This window comes from Triturus cristatus, chromosome 4_2 (genome assembly GCF_964204655.1).
Source record: "Triturus cristatus chromosome 4_2, aTriCri1.1, whole genome shotgun sequence".
In the NCBI taxonomy this organism is placed as follows: Eukaryota; Metazoa; Chordata; class Amphibia; order Caudata; family Salamandridae; genus Triturus; species Triturus cristatus.
The window spans coordinates 613236520-613253285 of NC_140586.1; positions in this window are offsets into that span (position 1 = coordinate 613236520).

The window sequence follows — 16766 nt, forward strand, 5'->3', positions numbered from 1 at the left end:
ACTGCTCGTGAGCCAATCTACCAAGGGTCGAGTAAGGATTAATTTATTGGGACTTGACTGGACCTTCTTTGAGATTGAAGTGTTATTACTAGCTGTGGGTACCTGCCTGCACCCACTAATAAACCACTCAACGTGCAGAAACTCAGAAAAGTCTGATGCCGAATCAGTTTTTAGCTTACTGGCATTCTACTTTAAGGATTTTTCCTTTTCTCAAAATATTACTCTGACAAATGCATTTGATTGGGTGTTTTATTGCTAGAAACATTCAAAGTTGAAGGCCGTCAGTTCTTTTATCACATAGGTAGCCTAGGACATCTAACAGTCCAATCATATATTCCATTACTTAGATGACTTTTGATTCTTGGGTCGACCTTGATCTCCGGCATTCAACAAAAATATGCAAGAATTCATAGCAATGTGCAGAGCCTTTTGTGTTCCCTTGGTATCTGACAAGATGGAGGACCCAACCTCGAACGTTTTCTTTCTAGGAAATGAAATCAATACTGTGTGGCATATTTATTTATTTTTCATTTACTTGTGTAAATTTACACAGCATAAAATTGTCCCAGGATAATTAGAACATTTTACAATGAAAAGGTAAAATTGCCATAATAGAAAGTAACATTACAATAACATGGAGTGATACAGTCCAGAGAATACAAACACCCACAAAAATACACAGTGGGGTGGAAAAGGGATATTACACGAGGAAAAAATATACTTCCAAGAAGCAGGTCCTAGCAAAGTCTTTGGCTGAAGGAAATAAGAATAATTTACAAGAGAAGGGCGAAATTGCCATAGTAAAATGTAACTGTATAATAAACATGGAAAGATGAGGAAAAGGCTTCTCAAAAACAATATACATACCCATTGAGGGGGAGAATGTATACTAAGGAGATTTGCCAGGAGTAAACAGGAGAATGGGATGGAACGACAAACATGTTGTATGTGCCAGAGATCTTCCTATTCCTAAAGTGCTCCACTTTCAGGGGATCTGGATTTGCATCTGGATTTTTGCCTTCATGCTAACAATGTCATTGTGAATCAGTTCCAGAACTTAGTGGGGCAGATAACTTTGCTTTAAGAGTTATTTTAGGATTTCAGCTGGGGCAGCTATTAACAATCAAAATACAAAAATGCTCCTTTGTGCTTCGGCTGTTCAAAATCTTGGGCACAGATTTGTCAGGGTGATGCAAGGGCAACGGAATCCTTAAATCAGATTTATCAAGCCACGCAAGGCCACTTTGCCTGGCCCTGCCTAGCTTGGCTAATCTGGAGTAGCGCAAGGTAGCATAAATTGCTGCCTTGCGTTACTCTGCACAGGGAAGTCGTTACATGAGTGGAGAGTGGGTGTTCCCATGCATCACTCCATGTAGTTTAGCACATTCCAAGATTTACCAAGGCAAGTAAACCTGGTAATGTGTCAGAATTGTACACCTTCCCAACAGAGGTGAAATGAGGAGAAATATATTTATTTCTCCTCCTTGTTTCCACTTTCTAAGTAAGCTGCAATTTGCAGCACACTGAAAAGGAAAATGCCTCTATGGATTGTTGTTTTGGAAGAAGGTGTTCCTGCACAAAACAAAATCCTGCCTGAAATAAAGGCACCCTTGCACCATGGTGCGAGGGTGCCTGCATTGGTGCTGGGCAGCACGTAGTGCGCCAGCGCCGTAAGAGAGGAGGAACGCACCATATCTTTGTAAATGCGGTGCAGTCCTGCTCTCTCCATTTGTCTTGCTGCATTGTGTTGCATTAAATAATGATAAATCTGGCCCTAAAAGTTGTCCTGCCTAGTCAACAACATCCACATAAAATGTGACATAACCCTGGGATTGATAACAAGTTTGTTGACGCGTTGTCTCATTTTAAGATTGCAGAGGCTATTGCCCTTCTCCAAAATTAGACCATGTAAAATCCGCTGTCTGGCAGAATCTATTGAGTCTCAATGTCCCATCCTCAGGGATCTGATCACAGCGGCAATCGCCCAAGAAGGATCTAAAGTCCTTTCTGTCAGACGTAATGGCAGCAGATTACTATCACCTTTAATGGTAGGAAATGATTTGAGCTTCATCCAGGTACAAAGGCATTGGGGAAAGTTACCTAGGAGTGTTTTGGGGGAAACTAAACCATTGATATTTTACAAACCTCAGAGGTTTATAGGATCTTTACTGTTCAGAACAATGCAAGAGTAGGAGAGAGTCATCCGGACAACACCAGATTCTTTTTTTTTTTTTAATTCTCTTTTTTATTTTACCATTTTGCACATATAATAAATCTTATCACCATACATTTATACATTTCAGCAAATTCATAGAATTCTTTGACAGCGTCAATACAGAACAAATTCAATGCAGTTACAAATCAAAAGAAAAAAAATCAGATACCCACGATGAGGTTTTAAACATATACTATAATCAACCTTACTCAACTGCCTATGGTTGATTGAAACCTGCCTTCCACCTAATAATAGGTTCCCATATTTTTAAACCAAGCTGTCTTTTTCTCTTTCCCTTCCTTTCGTATATAGACTTTTCTAAATTATATACTTGCAAAAGATTAGCTAGCCATATTTGCCAGCCTGGGGGGTTCTTATCCAGCCATGCTCTAGCTATCATTAGTCTAAAGACTGCCATGGCTATAAACATAAATTCCCTCTGCGGTGACTCAGTGTCTGGACTAATCCCCATTATAATCCACAATGGCGTAAGTGTAAGTTGTATGCCTAAAGATCTATTTATAAAAACCTCTATATCTCTTAGCAAAGTATACAATTGGGGACAAGTTGCGAAGACATGAACAATATCTGCTCCCATCAAATTACAACGAGAGCAGGAAGTCCCTGTGGTACCCCCCCATTTGGAAATTCTGGCAGGAGTATAATATAATGAGTATAGGGTTTTATAGTGTTGTGATTGCAGAGGAGCCGAACACAAAATTGTGTAGCCCAAATCCAATGACTCCGAAAACCACTGTTCTTTCCCACTGAGAGCCACAGCCCATTTCTTGCTATATTTCTCTTTTTATTTATTTTTTTTTTATTTTTTTTTATTCAATTCAGTGAGGCAAAAATACTAAACAAATTTCATAATATACAGAGAACAGCCTAGAGTTAGGGGCATATACAAACATACAGTCATATACAACAAAAATAATCCTTGATTTTACAGACGTTAACCTGAAACTGATCATCAAAATAATTTCCTATACCCAATTTGCGATCGGCTCCCATATTGCTACCCCCAATTTCTTTCTTGCCCTACCTTTTAATTTATATAGGGCCATTTCCAAATTATACAATGAGATAAGCTTAGCCCTCCAGTTATCAAATGAAGGGGGTTCTGAATCTAACCACTGAGATGTTATACATAGCCTCAACACTGCCATACATATAAACTTTAAACCTCTGTGTGAAACCATCTTCCTCCCCGCATCCGTGCCATGTTCTATTCCAAACAAAACCAAATGTGCGGTCAAGGAGATCGGGATACCCAAAGATCCTAAAATAAAACGTTCAATATCCAATAAAAGTTGGGAGAGCGATGGGCAAGAGAAAAACATATGTATTGAGTCTGCAGCATATAACCCACATCTAGCACATCTCGTCCCCCTTCCAGCCTTCCACTTTGTAATCTTTGCTGGCGTATAATATAAATTGAACATAGCCATATACGCTTGACTTCTTAAACTGCCAGAAAGCAAAATGGCATAAGCAGTCCTCCACACCAGCTGAAGATCAATATTGGTCAATGATAATTTCCCCTCCCACATTGCCTCGAATTTGTGGATGTCATCAGGCTCCTTCACCATAAATTCTTTATATAATTGACCAATTTTAGATTTACACTTTATCAACTCCAAGATCCGGATCTGGGACACTTGACAATTCCCCCTCACAATTTCGGCCTGAAGGAAACTTCTAAGTTGCAGATATTTAAAAAAATCCGCCCTGCCAACCCCAAATTTCTCTTGTAGCATTAAAAAAGTAAGAATATTGCCAGTTTCAAATAGATCCCCTATTACTCTTATACCTTGCTGTGACCACCTCCTCATAACTGAATCATGACATACAGTGAAAGGCAAACCATACGAGTCAAAAGGTGTGCACCATATGATAGTGGGCATATCTAATTGTTTCCTGAGCCTCCTCCATACTGCATATGCTGCCTGTATAATCTTAAACCTAGTCTTTTTATAGTAGCTAGGCTCTAGCACTTTAACCAACAATCCTCGGGCCGAGTCACCAAGACACCATTCATAAATTGAAGGGGAAAAGGCAGCCTCCTGTACCTCAGTATTCCCACATAGCAAAACCCCCATAAATTGGAGCAGCGAAACACAATAATAAGCGTAAAAGTTAGGAATAGCCAGACCTCCCCGCTCTACCGGCAAATATAACCATTTCATCGCCCTTCTAGAGCGCCGATACGCCCAGAGGAACCGTGAACACATTCGCTCCATTCTCTTAAAAAAAATATTAGGAAACATAATTGGGATCGCCCGAAACAGATATAAAAATTTCGGAAAAATTGACATTTTTAATACATTCCCCCTTCCATATATAGATAGATGGAGCCTATTTAGACGCTCCAAGGTGTTACTTACTGATATGATCAGTGGATCAACATTGATCCTTGGTATCTCTTGAATTTTAACAGAGATAAGCACCCCTAAATACATTGCCTCCTTGGATATATCCATCCCTAATGGTAAACCGACCTCCGTGTGTAACACCTGTGTCTTGTCCAGATTCAGTTTATAGCCTGATACTACACCAAAGTCGCTAGTAGCAACCACAATTCTTTCCATGGCCTTGCCCATATCCGCAGACAACACCGCCAGATCGTCCGCATAGGCCAAGACTTTCACTGAATACATGTGTGCTTTAACCGGACAGATTTCATAATCGGCCTCCAATCTGTTTATAAGAGGATCTATATATAGAGTAAACAGAAGTGGGGAACAGGGGCACCCCTGCCTCGTGCCCCTGCTAACCATAAACCTCTGAGACTCTTCTCCCCCTTATCGTACTATCGCATTCGGCATACAATACATAGACTGTATTGCTCTTATAAAGTTCTCAGGAAAAGACTTCCACCTCATCACTGCCCACAAAAACTCCCAGGAGACCCTGTCGAATGCCTTTTCGGCATCCAACAGGGCCACCCCAGCAGGAGCCCCCGTTGCCTGCGCCCAATCGAAAACAGAAATAAGCTGCCTAACGTGGTCCGTAGTACCTCTCCCGGCTATAAATCCGTGTTGACGTAATGAGACTAAGGGAGTGATAACCGACCCCAATCTCTTTGCTAAACATTTAGAGTATATTTTGTTGTCGGCATTTATAAGGGAGATTGGGCGATATGAAGAGTGCTCACAAGGATCCTTTCCCTTCTTCTTAAAAATTATTATTACTGTTTCCGACCAGGAGGCTGGGGGATACCCCCTAAATGCAGCCTCAACAACCGAAGTAAATAACCCAGCTAAGCTCTTCCTGAACTTGGTATAAAACTCCAACGGAATTGAATCAGACCCCATCGCCTTCCCTGAGGCTAATGAGAGCATAGCAGTCTCAATCTCCTCCCAAGAAATCCCTTCTACCAATTCCTCTTTATCCCCCTGTTCTAACTCGAGAGGGCTCATTTCCTCTAAATATTGCTGTATTCCTCTAACCGGTTCTGCTGTATATAATTTCTCATAATACTTTTTAAAATAATCATGAATTAGGGAGGGAGTCTCTAATACATTCCCATCTCTATCCTTAATCTTTAAAATCCTAGAATAAACCTCCTTTTGTCTAAGCCTTTTAGCCAAGACACTCCCAACCTTTTCCCCATATTCATAAAACTCCCTTCTGTGAGCTTGGTATTTAGCGGCTGCATCATCGGCATACCCTTGATATATAATTGAGCGAAACGCGGCTACTTCCGCTTGAGGCTCGGTCACCCTCCCAGCTAATTTTATCTCAGCAGCTAGTTTATGCTCCAGCAACGAGAGGGCCGCCAAGTCGTTTAAAGATTTCACACGGTCCTCCTTCCGCTTCCTTGCTGCAGACCTTATTGTCTCGCCTCTTATACCCGCTTTAAAAGCGTCCCACAGAATCTCGGTCCTAGCAGATCCAATGTTCAACTGAATAAAGTCAGGGATCCATTTTTCCATCCAACTGCAATAGCCATGATTCATCAGTAACTTCCTATCAAAAGTCCATTTCCTTCCTTTGACCTTTAACCCACCGCATTCAAACTCTAATACTACTGGGCTATGATCTGAAATTATCTTGGGGGATACGTTTATAGAGGCACTCGATAGTATAACATCAGAGACCAAGAATAAATCGAGTCTTGCCATCTTCTTGTGTGGGGCAGAAAAATACGTGAACCCATCTTGCCCTGTTTTTAGCTCCTCCCAAACATCATATAGACCTTGATCTTGAACCAATGCCTGCAAGCTCCTAAAAGCTCTATGTTTCCTGCCCTTATAGACTTTGGCTGTCCTTATATTCAGTTGCGAATACATATGTATATTTAGATCCCCACAAACCAACATAGGCTGAGGATAATTAGACAACTCTGTATTAATTACCTGAAAAAAATCTGGGTCATCTTCATTTGGTGCATATATTGAACACAGTGTCATTACTTGCCGTGAAATTGCTACCTCCATTAAAACCCACCTTCCAAATTTATCCACTTTATATTTTTTAACCTCCAACAATCCCCTTTTAGCCAAAATTGCGACCCCCTTTTGATTGACTGTCTGCGATGTACATGCCAACAATTCAAGCCCCAGAGAGCCGAGCCAGGCCCTATTAGACCATGCTATATGTGTTTCTTGTAAAAAGAGCAGATCCCATGAACTTTTATTCACAATTCTGGCTAATACTCGTCTTTTCTTAGAGTCATTTAGACCACAAATATTTAATGAGCAGCAAGTTAATTTCATCATTCAAAAAAAAATAATTCTTACGAAAAAACAACACACTGATATCAGATAGCTTGCTCTGCTTATATTTGATATAATCAGGATTTTCCAAGGACAGTATACTGTCTTTTACCTCATGCCCCACTGAATTGATTACCACCCAGCCCCAAACCACCTTTCCCCACCCCCCACCACCAACTAGATCCACCCCACCCCACCCTGAACCTCCCTCAGCGGGCATTGGGAAACAAGTCCCTATTGATGGTAAGCCCGTGCTTGGCCCCACCTCTTCCACCCCCCCCGTACTCCAACAACCAAAAAGAATAATAAGGCAAACTATAAAGAAGCATTTAGCATAATTCGACACATAACTATAACTACATGGCTACATGGCTACATGGCTACATCGCTACATCACTATAAGCATCATAACCAGTAATCCTCAATTTGCCTAGCTAATCACATTGACTGGAGATATTCATTTGCCTTAACTTCTGATGTAAAAAACTGACTGTGACCACCCTTAATAACTTTTAGTTTAGCTGGATTCTGTAAAAAAGCCTGGGCCCCTTTTGCTTGAAAGCCCGGAATAAGCTGTCTTAGCCCCCAGCGACGCTCCACAGTATCATGGCAGTAATCTGGCCGAACAAAAAACTCACACCCCCCGGCACTTCTTCTCTTATTCGGACGGGCCAGATCGTATAACTCCTCCCTTGCCCTGAAATTATTCAGAGATATCAAGATAGCCCTAGGGAATTCTACCTGACCCTTCTTCTGGACAAATGGAAATCTGTGTGCCCTTTGAACCTCTTTTTGCCACTCCCAATGCCCCAGCTCCGGGAAAGCCTCCGTTAGTAACCCCACCATAAAGTTTAGCGTGTCTGAACCCTCCTTTCCCTCTGGTATCCCAAGCACCCTCAAGTTATTACGCCTAGACCTATTTTCAAGGTCAGAGATCTTCCAGCGTGTGTCCTCACGCTGCGCTTTAAGAACCTCCGTTAGTTCTTTCTGGGCACATAGTTCATCCTCGAGTGTAGAGATCCTTGCCTCTGCCTCGGTCATCCTTGTGGACACATCCACGCATGTCTTTGCGACTCGCCTTACAGCATTTTGCAACCTTTTACACGCATTCTGAGTACGTAGTAAGCCAGTCTGAGTCTCTGCCCTATGAGTCATGATTAGATCATAGATAGTCGCTAAGGTAATTTCTCCAGGGGTTGACTCCTCCATCCTTTGTTGACCTTGTGGAGGCACAGCTAAATTGCCGGGTAGGCATGACAGAATAGAACTCGGGGAGCTCTGCTCATCCCACATAAATGAAACCTCAGATACTCTCATGGCCCCTCCACTGTCAATCTCCTCACCACTCCTCAGGGGCTCAGCCGGGTCTACTCCGATCTCCTCTTCTCCCCCCCAGAATAGCCCCTTCCAGCCACTCTTGAACCACGCTGTCCACTGAGGATCTATCGGACAAAGAGAAGAAGTCCTCCGTAGTCGATACTTTATCCGGTGCCTCCACCAGGCCTGATAAAGGCTCAAGAGAGTTAGCTCTTAATGACTTCACTACGTTTGCACCCCCCACAGATGGTACTGCTGGGATCTTCTCCTTCTCCATCTGGCTATGCAGTTGCTGCGTCTGATGTTGCGCCTGACGCATTTCTGAGCTCTGAATCTGTCCTAGCCCTTCTTGGACTACATCTCCCAGAATTCCTCTATCCAAAGAGCTTTGGTTCTGATTCGGGTTCAGACTCAATTGCGGCTGCTGAACTCCCTGCTGGCCCTCTTCAGTAAGCTCAGGGTTTACAGGATTGCCCACTTTCTGTCTAGCTTTAAACATTGCGGGGATTTGCGAGGAAACACTCGGCTGAGACTCTATCTGTGACTCTCCTCCCGCCTCCTTTTGAATGTATGGCGCTTTCCCGGTCTTACCAGCCCCATTGGGTTTTGCGGTCGTCTGCCGTGTTCTCACAGGTGTACCGGTCATATTCCCAGCGCCTCTCTGACGACTCTTTCCAACCATGGCTCCGACAGCAGTGAGTAAGCACCAGCGCCAGCGCCCGCGCCAATATCCGGTGAACCCCGGCTCTAGGCGTGTGCTCGCTAAGAATCTCCAGAGCATTCACCCTTACACAGTTTCTGCGCCAAACGGCCCCTTAACTCCTTAGCGGGAACTCCGAATCGCCGTGGATAGACTAGGGAGGTGAAAGGATGAGAAGAGCGTGAGGCGGGAGACGGGAGACGGGAGACGGGAGACGAGAGACACCGCTTCGCCGCTTTGAGCCACACAGCCACGCAAAGGTACTGCTGCCGGCTCGCGTTCACTTCTGCTTCCTCGAAGCAAGAATCTGAATCCTTTCAGATTATTTCCGTACGTCGTGGTCACAACAAGAGGCAGGGTACGGGAGAGTGTAAGAGGTGGGAAGCACTCGCCTAACCGGCCAAAGCAGCGGCCGCCATCTTGCCCCAAGAGGTTCCAATGCCTTCCGTTCTTGCTATATTTCTCAATGTCATCTGGTTTCCCCTTTATCAGACTTGCATACAAACTTCTGATTGTGCAGTCCCCCAGCATCTTAATCTTCTCTAGAATTTCATTCTCAGCAAACCCTGCGGGTCCCCCCTTTTTATTGTTCAAAAACTTCTTACTTGAAGATACTTAAAAAACCCATGTCTATCAATACCATATTTGTTTGATAAGTCAGCGAACTGCAACACTCCCTCAGAGTCCATAATGTCGCCTATCTGGGCTATTCCCTTGTCTGCCCACTCCGCCATTGTCCTATCAGCAAAGACTGCTGCTGGAAAAGACCTATTCCTATAAAGTTTAGTATATCTATTGAGTCTTCCCAAGCCAGCATTTTTGAGGAAAGCTTTCCATACTTTAATAGCCCCAATGACAGTCTTAAATCGCGTTCTTTTATAGTACCCAAACTCAATGCAATTCCAAAAACAGTTTTCCGACGCACGGTGGCCTAGATTTTGGTGGAGTTCGAGGTGATTCTTGCATCGATTCCACCCCCTCCGATCAGTCCCTGAATGTATTGCAATGTTGCAGCCCAATAGTATAACCTAAAATCTGGTGCACCCCACCCGCCGCTCTCTCTAGGGAGAGAAATAAACCTGTAAGCCCTTCGTGTCTTCCCTTGTGCCCATATGAATCTATTTAATATTACCTCCAGCGCGTTGAACCACATGGCCTCAAAAGACAAGGGGATAGATCTAAAGAAATAAAGGAATCTGGGCAAAATTAACATTTTGATGACATTGGTACAGCCAACCAGGGATAAGTGTAAATTGTGCAGTCTTTTCAAGTCTATTTTTACCCTGTTAATCAGTGGGATCATATTCCCCTCTACCAGCTTCTCTAAATCTGCTGTAATTGTTACCCCGAGATATACTGCTGATCTAACCACCCTTGTATCATTACAGTTAGAATATCTATTCTCGACTATTTGAGTCTTCAGTCTATTCAGTCTGTAGCCTGATATTTGTCCAAACATTTGTGCGACTGCTTCCACTTCCGTAATTGCCAATGCGGGATTAGGTGTCAAATCGGCCACGTCATCAGCGTATGCCAGCGTTTTAACCTCAATAGTATTACACTTCATAGGAGGAATGTTATGGTTGTCTTCCAACCTTCTTAACAGAGGATCTAAGTATAAAGCAAAAAGAAGGGGGGACAGGGGGCACCTCTGCCTAGTCCCCCTAGTGATCTTAACTGGGAGCGAACTTCCCCTATTAACTCTTATTTTAGCTATCGGTTCTTTATATAATGTTTTGATAGCTGCTATATATCCTACTCCTATGCCGCACCACTTTAAGACCGGCCACAAGTAGTTCCAGGAGACCCGGTCAAACGCCTTCTCTGCGTCTAAAAAGAAGGCTGCCATAGGGTCTCCTAGAGTGCCTGCTGCGTCAAACGCTGTAATTACCTGTCTCACATGTCGCGTAGTTCCCTTCCCTGGGATAAAGCCATGTTGTGCGGGGCTTACCAGAGTTTCGATGATGCCAGACAGTCTGTTTGCCAACATTTTTTAATACACTTTGACGTCTGAGTTCATTAACGTAATTGGCCTATATGAACCTGGTAGCGATGAGGGTTTCCCTTTTTTTAAAATCACTATAATGTCCGCCGCTCCCCATGATTCAGGAATTGCATCCCCTTTCTGTGCCTGTACCATAATACGAAACATGTCCCTTTCCAGTACCCTTTGGAAAACTTTATAAAATTCCACCGGGATCTGGTCCGGTCCAGCTGCCTTACCCAGAGGTAATTTAGACAGTGCTGTGGTGAATTCTTCCCTTTGGAGTGGGGCATCTAACATATCTTTGGCTTCCTCTGATAGTAAGGAGAAAGGAGTACCCTCAAGATAGCTCTCTATCTCGTTTGTCCAATCTCCAGGGTCAGAGGTGTAAAGTTCCACATAGAATTGCCTGAAAACATCCCTCACTTTATCGGGTTTCGTAAAGGTATCACCTTGACTATTAGTAATCTCCTTTACATCTGTAGTAGCTAACTTCTGCCTAGTCCGAGCAGCTAAAATATGGCCCACCCTTTCACTTAATTCATATGCATTTTCTTTCCTAGTAAGGAAGTCCTCGGCAGCTTTCCTGGAAATAGATTCTGTGATTTCGCCTCTGAGTATTGCAATTTTAAGCAGATGCTGCTCCAATGGGCGGTGATTCTGTATATCAAGGGCCATCATTTCTTCCTCCTTAAGTAAGCTGTTTAAAGCTTCTTCGGTCCTGAGTCTCTCCTTTTTATTCCTTGCTAAGACAAAACTCAGAGTCTCGTCCCTGACCCTAGCCTTGAACGCATCCCATACCACCCCTGGGGGTGCTGTTCCCCGATTCGTGTCCCAATAATTCCTGATCCAAGAATCCATAAACTCCCGATATACCTCGTCATTTAATAGTTTCCTTTCAAAGGTCCATTGGGTGACCCTGTTTTGCTGCTTCCCTATTATAACTGATAAAACCAATGGATTATGGTCGGAAACAGCACGGGGGTATCTATCAATCCGTGAACCCTGCATCAAGGACCTAGAAATTAAGAAATAATCGAGCCTAACCAAGACCTTATGGGGAGCTGAATAGAATGTGCTACCATCTATATATGGGTATAATTTAATCCATGGGTCTTCCAAGGAGTTATGATGAACCATATCTGAGAGAGCCCTATATGTCTTCTTCTTCCTCCCGTTATACTGCCCACCTGGCTTTAAAAATGAGCTGGTATGATCGTGGATATTAAAGTCACCGCAGCAAACAATTGGCTCTGGCCACTGTGCCAACTCTATGTCTAAATATTGGAAAACATCCGGGTCATCCTCTGTTGAGCCATAAATACTAACTAACGTAAACCGTACTCCCTTGAAGATTATCTCCGTTATAACCCAACGACCCCACTGGTCTTCCTGTTTCCTTCCCACTGTCCCACCCCCATTTCTCCCCAATATTGCAACCCCTCTCGTTCTTGTCCCATGTTTAGAATGAGCCAGTAACGAAAAACCAAGCTGCTCCAGTAGGTAACACCTTGAGCCTTCTATGTGTGTTTCCTGGAGGCAAACGAAATCTAATCGGAATGACTTTAATGGGGCTGCAACTCTAACTCTTTTGTTGGGGTCGTTGAGTCCACAAACGTTCATTGTAACAATTCTACAAGCCATATCTTAGAGCAAGTGGCCTCGCAGTAAATACATCCATTATTTTGAGTATGTAAGTAACCGTGATAAGAACATAAACGTGTTGCCAACAGAACAATGAATTTGCTTTACTAAACATTATAATGTGCTGAGCTAAACTATGTATACCAGGTGCTTGCCTATTTTTCACCCCCTCCCAACCCCCCCCTAACCCGCCCCAACCTCCCAACCTTCCCTCCCTACCCGCCCTCCCCCTTGTACAGGCAAATAGGTCAGCTATGACCTATGTGTGGCTGCTTGTGAGCTGTAGTAGTCATCTCCCTCTCCACAAAAAAAAAAACCAATTGCCTAACTCTGCTAATACTCCTCAGATGTCCCCCCCCTCCCCTCACTGTAACATTTTAGCAGATAATCCGCCCGCTCTACTAACCCCCTTTCTGCCCTTTTAGCTCATCTAGAAATTGATTTGCCTTAATTTCTGAAAAAAACATTCTTGTATGACCCCTTGTAATTACTTTCAATCTGGCAGGGAAGAGAAGGTAGGCTTCTGAACCTAGTTTTTGAAATGGAGCGATTAGTTGTCTTAGTTTCCATCTTCTCTCCACTGTCACATGGCAAAAATCGGGTCTAGCAAAGAATGTAGAGCCATTAAAAGATCTCTTTGAGTCTGGTCTGGCCTTGTCAATTATCTCCTGCCTCAAAAGATAATTTCCTATATACACTAGGATAGCCCTGGGCAATGTCCCTTGACCATTGGGCCCTTTCTTCCTTCGTATAAGCGAGAATCTGTGAGCCCGCTGTACTTCCAGCTCCCACTGCCACTGAGCCTCGGGAAAAGCCCCTTCCAGCAAGTTGATTACGAACCCTCTCGGATCCTGCCCTTCCGCCAGACCCCAAAGTCTAACATTGTTCCGTCGTTGGCGGTTTTCAAAGTCTTCCAGCTTCCACTGCAAATCTTCTACCACTTTCTCTTGAGTGGATTTAGAGGACCGCCAATCAGCCATGTCGTCTTCTAACTTCCCAGTCCTTTCTTCCACCAGTGCAACTCTATCCGCTACCTCTTCATACAATTTATTCATTTTTTTGAGGGAGGATTGTATTTTTTTGTTATCCTGCCTGGCCCTTCGACTCACCGCCCTTGCCTCCCCTTGCATCTGTTTCAGGGTACTGAATATCAAATCCAATGGTGTCTGCTGTGCTATTTCCCCAGCTGCACCCTGATTATCTTCCTGGTACATACTTGAGGTGGCTGAGTAATCCCATACCAATTTTTTACTAGTACTCATCGGGGATTTCTGTCGACCTGACTTGATCAGCTTTTTCTGAGTACTTTTCCCATCTGTCGTAGAGGATTCAGTGCCAGAGCCCCCAGATAAGCTAGCTTCGCTAGACTCAATCGACTCAGAATCTTCATTCAACGAAAAAAAACGATCCCCCTCTGGGGAGCCTGCCCCCCTATTATCAGAGCATTTAGGGCGGGCATCTAGGAGGTGCTGATTTTGTAGGGTTCTCTCACCCCCTCCTTCGTGAGGCATTGTCAGATTGGAAACGGCCATCCCTGCTTCTACCTGCAGCAGAGCGTCCATCATATCAGTATTTCCACTGCTTCTTATGTGCTCATTAACCTCCACCGTCTCTGTTCCCCCCTCACCTTGCTTTGTTGGAGCCCTGGGCCTCACCTGCCTCGTTTGGTCGTTTTCACCGCACATCACTAGTTCCTCCGTTCTAGGCTGAGCGGGCGCCTTCTCCGTCTGACTCACTAGTGAGATTGTGTGTTGCTTAGCAACCACGTTATCCGCGTTGTTGGCGTCCTCGCAGTGTTCGGAAGCGTCCTCTTCCCAGTTTGAATCCGGCCGCTCCGAAGATGTACTCACTGCCGAGCCGCTGGAGAACAACTCAGCCAAGGTGGATTGACGAAGAACTGCATCTTTTACGGTGAGAGCTCTTGTCCCAGCGCCTTTTGTCTCACCTAAATTCCGTAGTTCATTCTTGCGAGGCATTCCATCTTCTACGATAGCGGGGGTTGAATTGTTTTGCGCGTCGATTCTCCTCTCTGATGCCTTTTTTCCTCGAGTTGGTGGAGGGACCAGCTTTTTGTTAAGGGGGCAATGTCCCTTGACCATTGGGCCCTTTCTTCCTTCGTATAAGCGAGAATCTGTGAGCCCGCTGTACTTCCAGCTCCCACTGCCACTGAGCCTCGGGAAAAGCCCCTTTCAGCAAGTTGATTACGAACCCTCTCGGATCCTGCCCTTCCAACCCTTCCGCCAGACCCAAAAGTCTAACATTGTTCCGTCGTTGGCGGTTTTCAAAGTCTTCCAGCTTCCACTGCAAATCTTCTACCACTTTCTCTTGAGTGGATTTAGAGGACCGCCAATCAGCCATGTCGTCTTCTAACTTCCCAGTCCTTTCTTCCACCAGTGCGACTCTATCCGCTACCTCTTCATACAATTTATTCATTTTTTTGAGGGAGGATTGTATTTTTTTATTATCCTGCCTGGCCCTTCGACTCACCGCCCTTGCCTCCCCTTGCATCTGTTTCAGGGTACTGAATATCAAATCCAATGGTGTCTGCTGTGCTATTTCCCCAGCTGCACCCTGATTATCTTCCTGGTACATACTTGAGGTGGCTGAGTAATCCCATACCAATTTTTTACTAGTACTCATCGGGGATTTCTGTCGACCTGACTTGATCAGCTTTTTCTGAGTACTTTTCCCATCTGTCATAGAGGATTCAGTGCCAGAGCCCCCAGATAAGCTAGCTTCGCTAGACTCAATCGACTCAGAATCTTCATTCAACGAAAAAAAACGATCCCCCTCTGGGGAGCCTGCCCCCCTATTATCAGAGCATTTAGGGCGGGCATCTAGGAGGTGCTGATTTTGTAGAGTTCTCTCACCCCCTCCTTCGTGAGGCATTGTCAGATTGGAAACGGCCATCCCTGCTTTTACCTGCAGCAGAGCGTCCATCATATCAGTATTTCCACTGCTTCTTATGTGCTCATTAACCTCCACCGTCTCTGTTCCCCCCTCACCTTGCTTTGTTGGAGCCCTGGGCCTCACCTGCCTCGTTTGGTCATTTTCACCGCACATCACTAGTTCCTCCGTTCTAGGCTGAGCGGGCGCCTTCTCCGTCTGACTCACTAGCGGGATTGTGTGTTGCTTAGCAACCACGTTATCCGCGTTGTTGGCGTCCTCGCAGTGTTCGGAAGCGTCCTCTTCCCAGTTTGAATCCGGCCACTCCGAAGATGTACTTACTGCCGAGCCGCTGGAGAACTACTCAGCCAAGGTGGATTGACGAAGAACTGCATCTTTTACGGTGAGAGCTCTTGTCCCAGCGCCTTTTGTCTCACCTAAATTCCGTAGTTCATTCTTGCGAGGCATTCCATCTTCTACGATAGCGGGGGTTGAATTGTTTTGCGCGTCGATTCTCCTCTCTGATGCCTTTTTTCCTCGAGTTGGTGGAGGGACCAGCTTTTTGTTAAGGGGGGGGGGGTTTAGGGTACCTCCCATAGACATGGCCTTATTGCTCCCTTTAACCCCGCGGTTTGGGTCTTTTAAGATACTGCCAAACTCCTCCTGTCGTTGCGGGCGGGCGAACAGGCATCTTGTGCGGTAGCGATAATCCAGTGAAAAGGTAGTAAAGGGGTCTCAAGCTACGAGTTAGTGAGCGTTCAAGAATGTACCAGTATTCAGGCAGTGTATACAACCGCTTCTGTACCTCCTTGCCATAAGCAACCCAACTTTCCAATTTCAGGGGGGCTGACTTCATCGTAGTTTATGACATCGTTCAAAATCCGTTCAGGAGAGGGATTAGATGTGACTGCTCTCTACAACCCGTCCGCGGCCATCTTGCCTTGGACAACACCAGATTCTTGATGCCTTACATGAGCAGACTAAAAAGTGCTTTGGGATTCTTGTCAATGATTTGCGTCTGCGATTTACATTATGAAGCACTCCTATTTAGGTAAAAATTTGCCTTGGCAATCTTTAGACCTACTCGAGTGCTTTGAGTTAGTAGCTTCATCAGTTCAGGGTTCTAATCAAAGGACTAAATTAGGACTTGTAATCCTTCAGGCACACAACCGGTCAGGATCCTAAGATCTAAAACAGACTGAAAAGGAAAAGGCATTTGTGTCTACGTAGAAGCAATACCAAGTTATAATGATGCCCAGTGAATGACGTCTAAAGATTTTCAATGCATCATCTGAAAGA